Genomic DNA, 15,014 nt, shown 5'->3' with positions numbered 1-15,014 from the left:
GTCAACCTTTTCCTTTGAACTCACTGGAGAGGTGGGCCTGTTAACATTTTACTGCATGGTATTGTTGTAAGCACTTTTCCAATTTCACCAAGATTGTGCATGTGTGAGTGCATGTGTGGGTGCTTGAGGTCTCCTCTATGGTAGCCTTTCTTCTTCTCTAAGCCCCTCATCAATATTCAACTGACAGACCTTGATTCAACCACTGCCTTGACAGGGCATAGTCCTGAGGAAACACACTGTATTTATCACTGTATGATGGAATTGCCTTTAGATTTCACAGCAGTACTGTTAACCATGCTGTTAAATTGGTGCAATAGGCCGCACTAGACAATAAGTGGCAGGAAATACTTTTATACTTTTGTGTGTGACTACTGCACAAAGCATGCCTTATATAACCTTCAATGTTTTATTCTGAACCATTAAACAAAACATTTCGGTGCCATTCATAGATGTCAGTTGACAATTACATTTTCCCATTACAAAAACGTACCATACAAGGTCATATTAATTGAAAAACTCAGACCATAGGCTAGCATGAATAATTCTATACTTTTACAGTTTGGATAGCATCCATTTAATTTACTGGCCATGGAGCGAGAGAAAGGGATGTAGGCGCGCGCCAAACTCCTTTCTACTGCATTTGTGTGATGGCAAGCTGCCCTCTCTCCCATCCTGTTTCACGCGCACAGAGGTCTGGTGGTGGACAGAAGGAAGTAACTCACGCCTCTAGTAAAATAGTATCTCTCTCTCTCTCTCTCTCTCTCTCCGTCTCTCGATCTCACTCTCGATCTCACCGCAGGTGGATGGCACACCACGTGGCCCTCTTGCGCTATCGAGTGTAATTATAACACATTGGCTTTGGGCTTTAAAATTACAAGCCTGCCCACGGATTGTTTCATCTTCTTCTTAAAATAATTTACCCCTTCAAATCCGTGAGTAGGCCTTTTGTTAAGACAGAATGCAGGTGTTACGGAGGTGCTTGTTGAACGGGAGGCACGTGGCGGAAAGAAGGCACTAGGACCGGGGAGAGTTCCCTCTCAGGAGCGCAGGCTATGAGCATCGCATCCACATGCGGGGCTGTGGAGGAAACCCCCCCATCGGATCTGGCAATACAGGATACTTGCGATTATAGCCATACATTTATTTTCCAGTCTTTAGTGTGGTGCGGTTTGGCGGAGTGCGCAGTCCTGCGTTTGGGATGGTTGGGCACACTCCGGAGAATTCCTGATCGAACCTCTTGGAGCAAAGCGAGCAGGCAGATTTAGGGGGGAGTTCAGTAGGCTACGCGCTTCCATTGCCCCCCGTTCGTTTTGTAAATGTCATATTTTTTGCCTTTTATTTTGTAGTTGGTCATAATAATTTCGTTTATTTTTTTTTTACTATAGAAACCCCCTTTTCTTCGATCTCTCAGTCTCTCACCTAAATGCACTTGTGTTTATTGAGTGAGCTTGGCACTTTTTCATCCATCTGAGAACAGAAACAAGATCCACATTTTTCTCTTTGGATTAAACTGCCGTTTAAACCGCCGCGGCTATCGTCTGAATGGGTGATCTGGTTGAAATCCAGTTCTTCAGTGGCACCCTGTCCCTCCATGGAAACATGTTCTCTCTGGCTGGTCCCCGTCGCTGTGATGTCCGAAGCTTTCTCCACTGACTGACGAACGCCAGTGGATCATTTTGTAAAGCGATTTGAAGGTAAGCCAATTCCCATTTGCTCTCTGTCTCTTGTCGCAGCCTATACCGCCCCTGGCAGTTTGATAAAGTTGGTTGGCCCTTAATTACAATGCTACTTTTTTGATTGCTGCAACACATTGATCGGGTCTGTCATTGAGTCTAGTTTCCGATGGACGGTGGAATTATATATGAAGTTGCAGCAGTTATTCTGATTCTGAAAGCATTTCAGTCAATCACAGTGTATGAGGCTTAATATCTATCCATATAGACGCGCACGGCCGGTCTGTGACGGTCGTGACTGTGACGGACCGGGGAATGGCTGTGTGAAGTTAAGCACCTGCCGCTGTTGCAGCACAGACTCTGTAATTAGCAGAACAAACAGACAGATATTCAGACAGACTGACTGTGGAACAGCTAACTGCTTTTTCTGGTGGCTAACGTGATTTCACGTTTGTTGTTTTCTTAGAAAAGCCATTATACAATGCATGCCATCGTGTATGTGATTGGTGTAGGTTGCTATGGTTTATAGAAGAAGAGCTACGGTGTGGGGATGTTAAAGGACCTATAGAGATCCACTGCAGTGCAGTCTCACATATTGGCCCGCCGGCTTAGGGAAGCTCAGCGAGAGGATTTAGATAAAGGTGTAAACGAAGCGGCAGCTTGTTCCCTGTAGGTAAACCATATGCTGAATCCTGGCTTTGGGTACTGTATACAAACGGGGCATGTTTCACACAAACAAGCTTTTGTTTGTGTGTTTGTTTCACAAGAGCAATAACAACTTTTTTTGTCAGTGGCATTTAGTCTCTCTCTCTCTCTCTCTCTCTCTCTCTCTCTCTCTCTCTCTTTATCTCTGTGTGAGCTTGTGTCTGTTTCAGTGTGTGTACCCGCGCGTGCATGCTCAGTATTTCTGCGTGCGTGGGTGCGTGTAAACGTGTTTGCGCGCGTGTGTGTGTGGAGGGGGGGTGTGCCAGTCAGAGAGAGAGAGAGAGAGAGAGAGAGAGAGAGGGACTACACCGTTGTTTCGCCGTTTACTGGCAATAAAAACGCATGGGCCAGGTTACTTACGCATTTTAATTGGATGGCAATATGCAGTTTACCGGGTGAATAGGCAATCAAGTATTAAAATTTGATATTTTACTGAGGTGACGCGACGCATCCCACTGGGCACAGACGTCAATTCAACGTCCATTCCACGTTTGTTCAACGTAATTTCATTGAAATGACGTAGAAACCATGTTGATTCAACCAGTGTGTGCCCAGTGGGATGACACACAATGCCAAAGTTCCCGTTGGAGGTTAGTTCATGGCCGGTGTGGGGGTGATTCTGTGGTCGAGAATTTTTAAGATTGGGTGAGTTTTCTGATCTCTGCTGCTGAAAAAAAAGGCTATATGGTGGTTGTGTACAGCAGGCTTACACGAAGAGAAGTCTATGTACACACCGCTCTGTCGTTTCCCAACCTGCTTCCTACAGTGAGTCTCACCGTGGGTAATCGCAGTGTGGTTAAACTTGCCGCTGGGGAAAAACAGCGCAACCCCGGGGGGAACTGTGCGGACAGGAGACGTATGACGCAGGGATTCGGGTGGTTGATTGACGATTATCCTATTTCGGGAACTGCGTCTCAATTAGAATGAATAGTGAGCCTCATGACTGAATACCCAATGAATACACTGTAAAACCAAGTGTTTAGGATTTTAACACATAACTAAATACTTCTCTGAAACGTATTTTAAATGCATCAAGACATTTAGAATTTCAATGAAAAAGTGTCACAGTGTTTAGATGGTAAACACCAGAACACTTTTTAAACACATGAACACGTTTATTCAGCATCACTGTAACAAAGTACTGTAAATGTACAGCAACACTTTAACAGTTAGCTACTGTAATTCTATATTACAGTTCAGTCAAAGATTTTTTATAACTAAACCAAGATAGACCACAGCCTTTGTTTCAAATGCGTACAAATGAGTCATAGTGGGCAAAACAAGCATGAAGGTGGGCAGAACCAAGCACAAGCTAGCGATATTCTATTGGCGCGTTCTAGCATGCGTGCACATATTTCCATTAGGGAACGCCTACTCTGTAGAGTGCGCGTGTGCAATAACTCAATTTTCATTTGCAATCCTTCTAAAAAAACATAATTTTAAAAAACTTTGGCAAAGAGTTAAGTGTACAAAACTTAGTCAACTCTATTCGCAACATATTCTAGTTTTGAGAACAGAAAAATTGTATTGAGATCAAATGTTCCACGATGAGAAAATGTGCAGAATGTCGGCCAAAATCCATCTTGTTACATCTTCTCCCACTGCCGGCAAATGGGCTTCCTCTCACTACCATATTTGGTAGTAAGTGGAAACGCCCAGCGGATGCTTCACATTTATACATCCGGTGAAATATCTGTCTAATTTTTCTGTCTGTGTTTCAGTACTGTAAAGAGCAATGCATTATGGGGGCTCAATAGCATTCTGCTACACTGCTATAAAATTACAGCAATTACTGTACAGTAAAGCACTGTATTCCCTGTTTTGCTGTATATTTACAGCAGCATATTGTGAGTTATGGTGCATTATGGGAAAAGGTTGTGGGCAGTGAAATAATCTCTGGCTCATTAACATATTTAGAGGTGTGCCTTGTAAGACATTATATTTGTTACACCCATTAGTGAGAATGCTGTACCCCTAAGAGTACAGTACCATACTGACTTGTATGCTGCCAGTAATTTACTGTAAATCACTAACAGTGTATTTTTGGAATCTAAAAACCTTTTCTTGTGAATCTTCAGTCATTTACAGTAATTCAGTACCATCACTACAAAATACTGTACTGTAATTTTGGAGAGCCGAAAAACCTTTTGTGGGTGCATGGTATTGTTGTGGCTCATTAACACATTTTGCTGCGTGCCTTGTTAGTGGCTATATTTGTTGCACCTGTTACTGAAAATGCTCTACCAATTTAACTGATATGTGGTAGTAGTGCCCAAGCAATTTAATGTAGATAGGGAACAGATCAGAGTGACAGCGGGTCTTAAACCTTTAATGGGTGAATATTAAGCCATGTCCTTTGAATGGGTTTTGGCCTGTACTCACTGCCAGTTTGGAAGCCTTTGTTTAGGCCTCTAGAAGTGCAATTTATATAAAACACCAAATATTCATAAATATACTGTAATATACAAATACCTACCTGCTTGCACTAATCCCATGTAATTACTGTAAAATACCGACGCAAATACATTAGCATATACTTAAAGTACAGTATTCTAATTTTACAGTATTGTAATGTATCATTGCTCAGAATTTTCCAGTAATTTACAAGATGCTGGTGGAAAGTTACTGTGAATATTACAGTAATGTACATTGCACTAGCCAGAGATGGGCAAAGATGTATCCAAATGGTATCAATCAATCAAATTTATTTATAAGCCCTTTTTACAACAGCGATGTCACAAAGTGCTGTACAGAAGAAACCTAGCCTAAAACCCCAAACAGCAAGCAATGCAGATGTACAAATACAGGATAGTTTGAAGACCAATGTATCCTTAAAAACCTCTCTGGGGTATGTGGGACGCTTGTGTCCCACCTGCGGGACTCACTATTCAACAGCCAGTGAAATAGCAGGGCGGCAAATTCAAAACAACAAAAATCTCATAATTCAAATTTCTCAAACATACAACTATTATATCTTATTTTAAAGATACACTTCTCATTAATCCAACCACATTGTCCGATTTCAAAAAGGCTTTACGGCGAAAGCATAACATTAGATTATGTTAGGACAGCGCCTAAACAAGAAAAACCACACAGCCATTTTCCAAGCAAGAAGAGGCTTCACAAAAACCAGAAATACAGCTAAAATGAATCACTAACCTTTGATGATCTTCAGCAGATGGCACTCATAGGACTTCATTTTACACAATACATGTATGTTTTGTTCGATAAAGTTAATCTTTATGTCCAAATACCTCCATTTTGTTCACGTGTTAGGTTCACTATTCCAAATGTAAGGCACGCACTTACTAAGTCCAGTCGAAAAGTCAAAAAAGTTATACTACAGTTTGTAGAAATATGTCAAACGATGTATAGAATCAATCTTTAGGATGCTTTTATCATAAATCTTCCATAATATTCCAACCGGACGATTCCTTTGTCTTCAAAAAAGAAAAGGAACACAGCTAACTCCCACTTGAGTGCGCGCCACTGAGCTCATGTCATTTTCTCACTCATCTACTTCCAGGAGCTCTTATTCTCTCCCCAGTCACAGTAGAAGCATGAAACAACGTTCTAAAGACTGTTGACATCTAGTGGAAGCCTTAGGAAGTGCAAAATTAACCCTAAGTCACTGTATACTGTATAGGCAGTCACTTGAAAAACTACAACCTCAGATTTCCACACTTCCTGGTTGGATTTTTCTCAGGTTTTTGCCTGCCGTATGAGTTCTGTTATACTCACAGACATCATTCAAACAGTTTTAGAAACTTCAGAGTGTTTTCTATCCAAATTTACTAATAATATGCATATCCTACCTTCTGAGCCTGAGTAGCAGGCAGTTTACTACGGGCACGCCTTTCATCCGGACATCAAAATACTGCCCCTACCCTAGAGAAGTTAACTACAACAACATTCCCAGTAACGGTTATAGATAAGTTTGACTTACTATGACACGCTGATTATTGCTGACCACCAGATGTTACTAATTTGCATTGTGAACAGATAACAAACCATTTTTTGGCACAATTTGGTGAAATTGCCAAAGCCTTGGTTTCCCATCACTAATCATAGGTCACATTAGACCTGCAAGTCACAATACTGTGGTTTATAAAGTGATTAGTAATTTCTATCAGAAACCAGCCAGAGAGAGGATAGCCAAGAACATGAATATTTTATCATCCACAACCTACACTCAGAATGACTGCTACAGTAACTAACTTAACAAGAAAGACTACCTAAACCATCTAAACTGGAACAACCATCTCAGTAACGGGGTCAATAAGGCCAACACCTTACAGGTTGGATTAGTTTAGAAAATTGTCAGTTATTTATATTTTTGAAGTATAAGATCAATGAACCAATGAGAAAAGATAGATATTAAAACAAACTATTTAAAAAAATCATCCTGCAACAAAGCATGCTGGGAAATGTGATAATGAGGCCCCTCCCACATCTTGTTCATTCTGTTAAGTCGAGTGACAACAACACCACGCGATTGAAAAGGTTTCTTGATTCAAATGTCCTGTTCAGTTGTGCAGAAATGTAGGCAAGGCAGACCCAGCACCAGGATAAAGTTACTAAAGGGCAGTTGGAATCGGTGAGGGGCACAATTTTGGGGGTTCTTGCATTGGAATTATATTGAATTCTGCTTATAACACAATAAACATAAAGTTCAAATGCCGAGACTCCAAGACCATCGATTATGTGCTTTTGAAGTGACAGGTTGTCACGAAATCTCCGCTGCACTATATCAGCACAATGGACAGCGCCCTACACCCTAAAGCAAGGCCGTATTGGTAATGAATTTAGGCTACAAGATAGATAGGGTAATTCACCCATTAGAAACAGTTTGTTAATGCAGCCATACACACAGCTGTCTTACCAAACTAAATGCTGAAAGTAGTAGCTTAGTCATTCATGCATGCAAACAGAAATATTGAATAGTAGTTTGGCTTATCATACTGACACAACTGCGAACGCGAATGAATGAATGCAAACGGAACAAAACAGAGGTATCAAGTAGGCCTAGTAGACTAAATATCAGATCGCCATGACACAATCTATATTTAGGCTAGTTACATTAAAAGTTAACAAACGCAGTAAACAAAAGGCGAATGGAGATCCAAATAACCAAAACGTAGCCTACTACAGTGAGATGCAGCTGTGCACAGCTGTCTTTCCAAACAAATAGGCATATAGGCCCGCTTCAAACATGGAAAACCATGCTGCTGATGAGTATAGCAACACATTGTGATATTTTACAATACACTTCTGTGGATCAAGTTCAATCGACGTAATCAATGAAGCAATTCCAGCCTACCATAATCACGTTTCCAATAGGTACAGTTCCATTAACAACCACGAAAACCAATAGCCTACCAAGAAAACCATAATAGAATGTATCTATTTCTATGATGAAACATACTGATATGTACCTATACCCAGGGGCGTCATTTGGGTTCTTGCATTGGAATTATATTGAATTCTGCAGTAACCGAGTATTCCAGACACTCTCTTCCTATGAACCAGTTGCTATTAAATGAATGTTTTTGGACAGCAAATCCACAGCTAGGGTAGGATTCTAGGCTAACCTGGGCTGGCTGCTCTGTTCCAAGATCGCCAGGAACAGTTGGAGGACTAGGGGCCTGTGGAGCCATTATCCTGGTGGCGCTTGAGCAAGGGTGGGTAGGCTCCTCATGTGGAGCTAGCTGGAGCTCTGCAGCATCATCGCTGCTGGGCTTGGCGATGGCCTCGGTTGTTTGATGCTGCTGCTACTGCTCATCGCTCTCCTTCTCCTTTTGGCTTTGCTTCGGTACTTTGGCGAAGCCATTTTCTGATATCCATCGTGGTAGTGGCAGATTAGCTGGTTCGAGCGAGCTAATTAATCTAAGGTTGACACTAATGCTTTTTACAGCTAGTGAAGAAGCTAACTAAACTCTTTAGTGGTGGAGCGTTTGGCAGAGTTGAGTGAAGCAGCTTCAATGGTAAACTTGACCCCACCCTTTTAAAATCAAATATTACAGGCGGTAGCTCATCACGTTATTCACTTAGCCTACAGCAGATGTGAAGCGTTTTCCCCCGCTTTTATAGAAACACAAAGGAATCATACATAACCACTCCAGTGGCTTTCCATAGCCTCCCTACACACACCGCGGCACACTCTGTCCACTGTGCTGACATACAGATTTTGCGCCAACTTGTCTCTCAATCATTTGAATGTTTTTTTTTTATATATAGGGACATAAAAGTAAAACTATGTGGGCACAAGTTTCAACTGAGGGGGCTAGCCCCTTTTTGCACCTTCGTGGAGCCAGGCCCAAGGTAAAGTGTCAGACATTTCTAACACTGATCTGAATAAAAAGGAAAATCACATCAGTTTCTATTAACTAAATGCACTCTAAAACGGGATGATAGGAAAGTAAACAATTGTGTTAAAGATCTGAACACTTAGGAGATGTTCTCTTGCTGGAAACTGACTATCATGTATAATCTTCATTCTAAATGCCTGTGTTTAAGACGAGGACACTTATTGGCAAATCTAAATGCCTTATTTTTAAGTTTAAAACACTGACATTTTGGTTATAAACGTGTCACATGTTTCATGGTTTTACAGTGTAGGCTACCGAGCCTCGCCATGCCCAACACTCCTCAGAGGCAAACCCCAGGAGGTATCACTGTATTCATGTTTGTTTTGATGTTATTTTGGTTGGTTCATGTTGCGAGAGCGCTCTTTCAGGAGGAGTGCAGTGAATAAAATGAACATGATATATCATGTGGTGAGGACTTTAAACACAACATAATCAGTATTACAAGAAAGGGTTCAGCATGTTAGAACTCTAAATGTACTCAAGTATAGCCTAGGCTACATCTTACTTTTCCAATAATATTTAGGATGTGCTCAGACTGCCAGTCGTGATGAATCCCATTATGAAAAAGCCAGAGAATGTTAAGAAGATCAGACAGTGCTTCTAGTGAGTATGGTGGCCAGCCATACCCACCCGTTCATCTTAATGTGCCAGAGGCGCTCTCTCTCTCTCTCTCGCTCTCTCTCTCTCTCTATTGCCTGTGCATGAATATTCATAATGCAGTAATATAGCTTCATCGAATTCCAAGGTGCAAATGCTGTGTAGTTTCTCAGTGGCTTGCGTTGCCGTAGCGTGGTGCTGAGTGATACAGCAGGTAACAACAGGTCACACAACATTGCACCAATGGAAAGACTGACTCAGCCAATCATGAATTGCAGAGCTAAGACGTACACCACACGTGTCACTTTCTGTGGTGTGGCTTACAGCAGGCATAATAATATCTGTAAAGTATATGGAGGTTTTTTCAAAATGAATACTTGCCAACTTAGACAATATAAATTATTATTGAAGTAATATCAGGATAAACCTGTGTCTGTTATTCCATAGGCCTACACTTCGTGTAGCAACTCCCCTCTCCTGTAGACCAAGGTGAGCCAATGCACATTTCCTCCAGCCTACCGCCAGCGTCCTAATGAAGCGCCATCTCTCCCGTGGGGCCAAATACAGCACTCCCCGTAGGTTTTCCTGTTCATTCATTTTCCAACATCCCCTTCCCTGCATTAGCGTTTGATTGCTTTATACGGCTGCCTTTCTGTGTGTACTGGGGGCTGTTAAAAGCCATTAATCGGTTATCATGAAGTGGTCCTGTAGCATTTAAACACCCAGGTATTGCATTACAGTGAGGACGAGCAGACCTCTCTATGGAGTAGATATACATAACACCAGGAAAGCCAAGTGCCTCAACGGAGAGGAGTACAGCACTTCTCGGACATTTTGTCAACCGCTCCATTTTTCTGTTACTCGCGATGTCAGAGTGTGTAGTGTGTGTGTGTGTGTGTGTGTTTGAGGGAACACCAGGGGATTTGCAAAAGGGTCCGCGAGCGTGCTCCTTTTGAGAAATTTTCCCGCATCACTAACCCCCTGAGAAAACATGGCATGGTTTCTAAACACTACATCATGAGAAAACTCTCCATGGAGAAATAAGCCAAGGTACGTCTGCATGTAGGCCTTGAATTGAATGAATGATCTGCATTTTCCGTTGATTGAATCAGGCCACCCCGCTGACTCGTTGCTTCCTGGGGACCACTTTGAGATGGTGAAATGTATCAGTAACTCGGTGTGTCCGGAAAAGCAGTGCTGCAGGTTTAAAAGCAGGCAGGAACAGGGCTCGGTAACAAGGGGAACACGCTCAGGGAAAGGCCTGGTTAGACTACAGAGCAGATTGGTGTTAATGTCTATCTGTCTGTTCACTGTTCCTGCCCCCAGGCCGCACCACGCCTGCTAAAGCCACACAGATGGTCAACATGTTCCAAGGCATTGTTTAACCCTTTAGCTACCTAAAAGCATCAACATCCAGTTTTACCTCAACCATTGACGCCTAGCTCGAAAGAGAGGAAAACTTCTCAGGAGCCTCGTTCTCTCTTCACTGGAACTCGCACCGGGAGCACACTTTGATGACAGGGGCGGTTTCATCTTTTGATGTTGCTGTTGATGTTTTTGATGTGAGTGTTACGTTTGGCACGTTTTGATGCCATTGTTTTGATGGGTAGCATTTTCACGGGGCACCCGGGGACCCCTGTGAGGAGCTTGCCAGCTCTGCTCCTGCTGTGGAAGATTGATATTTGTAATTTAGGAGAAGCTGTCACGCAGCACTCACCAGACGGAAACTGCCAAGGAGGCGCTCAGTCGATTAAATGCGTTTTGTTTAGAAATAATTATTCTGATGTGAAGGAGATGCTGGGTGGTCATAGGAGGGCATGACGAGGACTATGTTTAAATCACACACACACACACACACACACACACACACACACACACACACACACACACACACACACACACACACACACACACACACACACACACACACACACACACACACACACACACACACACACACAGAGGTGACTGTGGAGGGCGTGTTAGGGGTGATATTATGTCATCTGTCATGGCTCTATAATCTCTGATGAGCCCTCAGATCATCACAGTGGGGTTTTCTGCACAGATGGATGAAAGGTCAAAGCTGTGTGTGTGTGTGCGCGTGTGTGTGCGTTTGAGAAAGAGAGAGAGGACACAGCACCACCAAACCGTTCAAAACGTAACACACATCAAAAACATTGGTGAGAGAGATATATATTTAGAGAGAGAGAGAGAGACAAGGGCCTTCTATGCCATCAAAAGGAAGATAAAATTCGACATGCCTATAAGGATCTGGCGAAAAATACTTGAATCAGTTATAGAACCCATTGCCCTTTATGGTTGTGAGGTCTGGGGTCCGCTCACCAACCAAGAATTCACAAAATGGGACAAACACCAAATTGAGACTCTGCATGCAGAATTCTGCAAAATTATCCTCCGTGTACAACGTAAAACACCAAATAATGCATGCAGAGCAGAATTAGACCGATACCCGCTAATTATCAAAATCCAGAAAAGAGCCGTTAAATTCTACAACCACCTAAAAGGAAGCGATTCCCAAACCTTCCATAACAAAGCCATCACCTACAGAGAGATGAACCTGGAGAAGAGTCCTCTAAACAAGCTGGTCCTGGGGCTCTGTTCACAAACACAAACAGACCCCACAGAGCCCCAGGACAGCAACACAATTAGACCCAACCAAATCATGAGAAAACAAAAAGATAATTACTTGACACATTGGAAAGAATTAACAAAAAAACTGAGCAAACTAGAATGCTATTTTGCCCTAAACAGAGAGTACACAGTGGCAGAATACCTGACCACTGTGACTGACCCAAACTTAAGGAAAGCTTTGACTATGTACATACTACAGTGAGCATACGTTTGCTATTGAGAAAGGCCGCCATAGGCAGACCTGGCTCTCAAGAGAAGTCAGGCTATGTGCACACTGCCCACAAAGTGAGGTGGAAACTGAGCTGCACTTCCTAACCTCCTGCCAAATGTATGACCATATTAGAGACACATATTTCCTTCAGATTACACAGATCCACAAAGAATTCGAAAACAAATCCAATTTTGATAAACTCTTATGGGTGAAATACCACAGTGTGCCATCACAGCAGAACGATGTGTGACCTGTTGCCACAAGAAAAGGGTGACCAGTGAAGAACAAACACCATTGTAAATACAACCCATATTTATGCTTATTTATTTTCCCTTGTGTACTTTAACTATTTTCACATCGTTACAACACTGTTTATAGCCATAATTTGATATTTGAAATGTATTTATTATTTTGGAACTTCTGTAAGTGTAATGTTTACTGTCAATTGTTATTGTTTATTTCATCAAATTGATCAGAAATACAGTGTAGACATTGTTAATGTTGTAAATGACTATTATAGCTGGAAACGGCAGATTTTTAATGGAATATCTACATAGGCGTACAGAGGCCCATTATCAGCAACCATCACTCCTGTGTTCCAATGGCACGTTGTGTTAGCTAATCCAAGTTTATCATTTTAAAAGGCTAATTGATCCTTAGAAAACCCTTTTGCAATTATGTTAGCACAGCTGAAACCTGTAGTGCTGATTAAAGAATCAATAAAACTGGCCTTCTTTAGACTAGTTGAGTATCTGGAGCATCAACATTTGTGGGTTCGATTACAGGCTCAGAATGGCTAGAAACAAAGAACTTTCTTCTGAAACTCGTCAGTCTATTCTTGTTCTGAGAAATGTAGGCTAGCATCCTTGAGTCGCCTCTTCACTGTTAACATTGAGACTGGTGTTTTGCGGGAACTATTTAACGAAGCTGCCAGTTGACGACTTGTGAGGCATCTGTTTCTCAAACTAGACACTCTAATGTACTTGTCCTCTTGCATAGTTGTGCACCGGGGCCTCCCACTCCTCTTTCAGTTTCTAGGCAATTTCTCGCATGTCTAGAAACTGAAGATCTTGTACAACGCTATGTACTACTCCCTTCACAGAACAGCGCAAACTGGCTCTAACTAGAATAGAAAGAGGAGTGGGAGGCCCCGGTGCACAACTATGCAAGAGGACAAGTACATTAGAGTGTCTAGTTTGAGAAACAGATGCCTCACAAGTCGTCAACTGGCAGCTTCATTAAATAGTTCCCGCAAAACACCAGTCTCAATGTTAACAGTGAAGAGGCGACTCAAGGATGCTGGCCTTCTAGAGAGAGAAAGAGAGAGAGAAGAAGGGCCCTCTTCCAATAACCTCTGGCAGTGTGTGTGTGTGTGTGTGTGTGTGTGTGTGTGTGTGTGTGTGTGTGTGTGTGTGTGTGTGTGTGTGCCTTCACCCCACCCGCTATGGTCTCAGTATTGTCAATCATTGCACAATTGGTATTTACTTCCTCTGGAAGCCGTGCTTCAAATGACCATCTCCTCCTCATCATATTGATTGTCAATAAAAGTACAATAGGCCAGAAGGTGAGAACACTGTTTGATTGACTGGAGCAAGACAGATAAATCCTTGTTCACCTTGCAGATTGGGGCTCCGGCATGTAGTAACTGTAGTTAGGAGACTGAGAGTATACTTAAAACATGGAGGATCACAAATCCTTTTGAGGGTCTCCAATGGTGTCTCTTCAATTCAAGCTGACACCTCTGCCACATAATGATATATTGTTACATCATTTGTATGGTATTTTTCTGTCCTCCATCCTCCCCTCTTCTCTCGGCTCTTTGCTCTTTGCTCATTTCCCATTCCTCTTCCCCTCTTTCTCCCTCCCCTTCTCTTTTCTCTGTCAATCTTGCTCTCTCTCCCTGTATAGCTCTCTTCTCTCATCTCTTTGCCCTCTCTCCCCCAATCCTCCTCTCATTCCTTTGTGCTCTCTCCCCCAATTCTCCTCTCATCTCTTTGCCCTCTCTCTCCCAATCCTCCTCTCATTCCTTTGCTCTCTCTCCCCAATCCTCCTCTCATTCCTTTGCGCTCTTTCCCCCAATCCTCCTCTCATTCCTTTGCGCTCTTTCCCCCAATCCTCCTCTCATTCCTTTGCTAATTTCTCATTCCTTTGCTCTCTCTCCCCAATCCTCTCTCATTCCTTTGCGCTCTTTCCCCCAATCCTCTCTCATTCCTTTGTGCTCTCTCCCCCAATCCTCCTCTCATTCCTTTGCTCTCTCTCCCCAATCCTCCTCTCATTCCTTTGCGCCCTCTACCCCACTCCTCTTCTCTCATCTCTTTGCACTCTCTCCCCCACAGCTCCTCTCTCATCTCTCTTCTCTCTCCCTGGCTAGTTTCTCATCTCTCTCGCTCTCTCTCTCTATATCTCTCTCTTTCTCTCATTCTCTCTCTATCTCGCTCTCTCTGTCTGTATTTCCCACTCCTCCCCATCTCTCTCTCTAGCTCCTCAGATGTTCTGGTGTGAATACTGATGGCTGAGCCCAGCTCTACTGATACACCCCCCCGATAACCCAGCTGACAATGTCACTCTCAGACACACAGAGGGAGACATCTCTCCTCCTGTATCCACCCTCCCACTCTCTCTCTCTGCTCCCACTTTCTACTTTCTCTTTAACACACACACACACATACACACACTCTCTATCTCTCTCTCTCTCTCTCTCTCGCTCAGATATCTCTCTCTCTCAAATGGCTTTATTGGCATGGAAAGGGTCACACACATACATTGCCAAAGAAAACATATAGACACATCAAATCAATGACAAATAAT

At 42.7% G+C, this 15,014-nt stretch overlaps 1 protein-coding gene across 4 annotated transcripts in view; it reads left to right on the top strand.

Moving 5' to 3' along the window:
• Nucleotides 1–777: 777 nt before the first annotated feature.
• Nucleotides 778–15,014, top strand: part of LOC106582011 (interleukin-1 receptor accessory protein-like 1) — a 309,914-nt gene continuing 295,677 nt past the window's right edge. For all 4 annotated transcript variants that reach the window (XM_014164645.2, XM_014164642.2, XM_014164644.2 and 1 more), the window contains exon 1: nt 778–1,694. The gene's annotated coding sequence lies outside the window, so the exon portion shown is untranslated. The remainder of the gene's footprint in view (nt 1,695–15,014) is intronic.

Source organism: Salmo salar, chromosome ssa21 (genome assembly GCF_905237065.1).
Source record: "Salmo salar chromosome ssa21, Ssal_v3.1, whole genome shotgun sequence".
Classification (NCBI taxonomy): Eukaryota; Metazoa; Chordata; class Actinopteri; order Salmoniformes; family Salmonidae; genus Salmo; species Salmo salar.
Note: the sequence above shows the minus strand (reverse complement) of the source record. Positions and strands in the feature narration are given on the sequence as shown.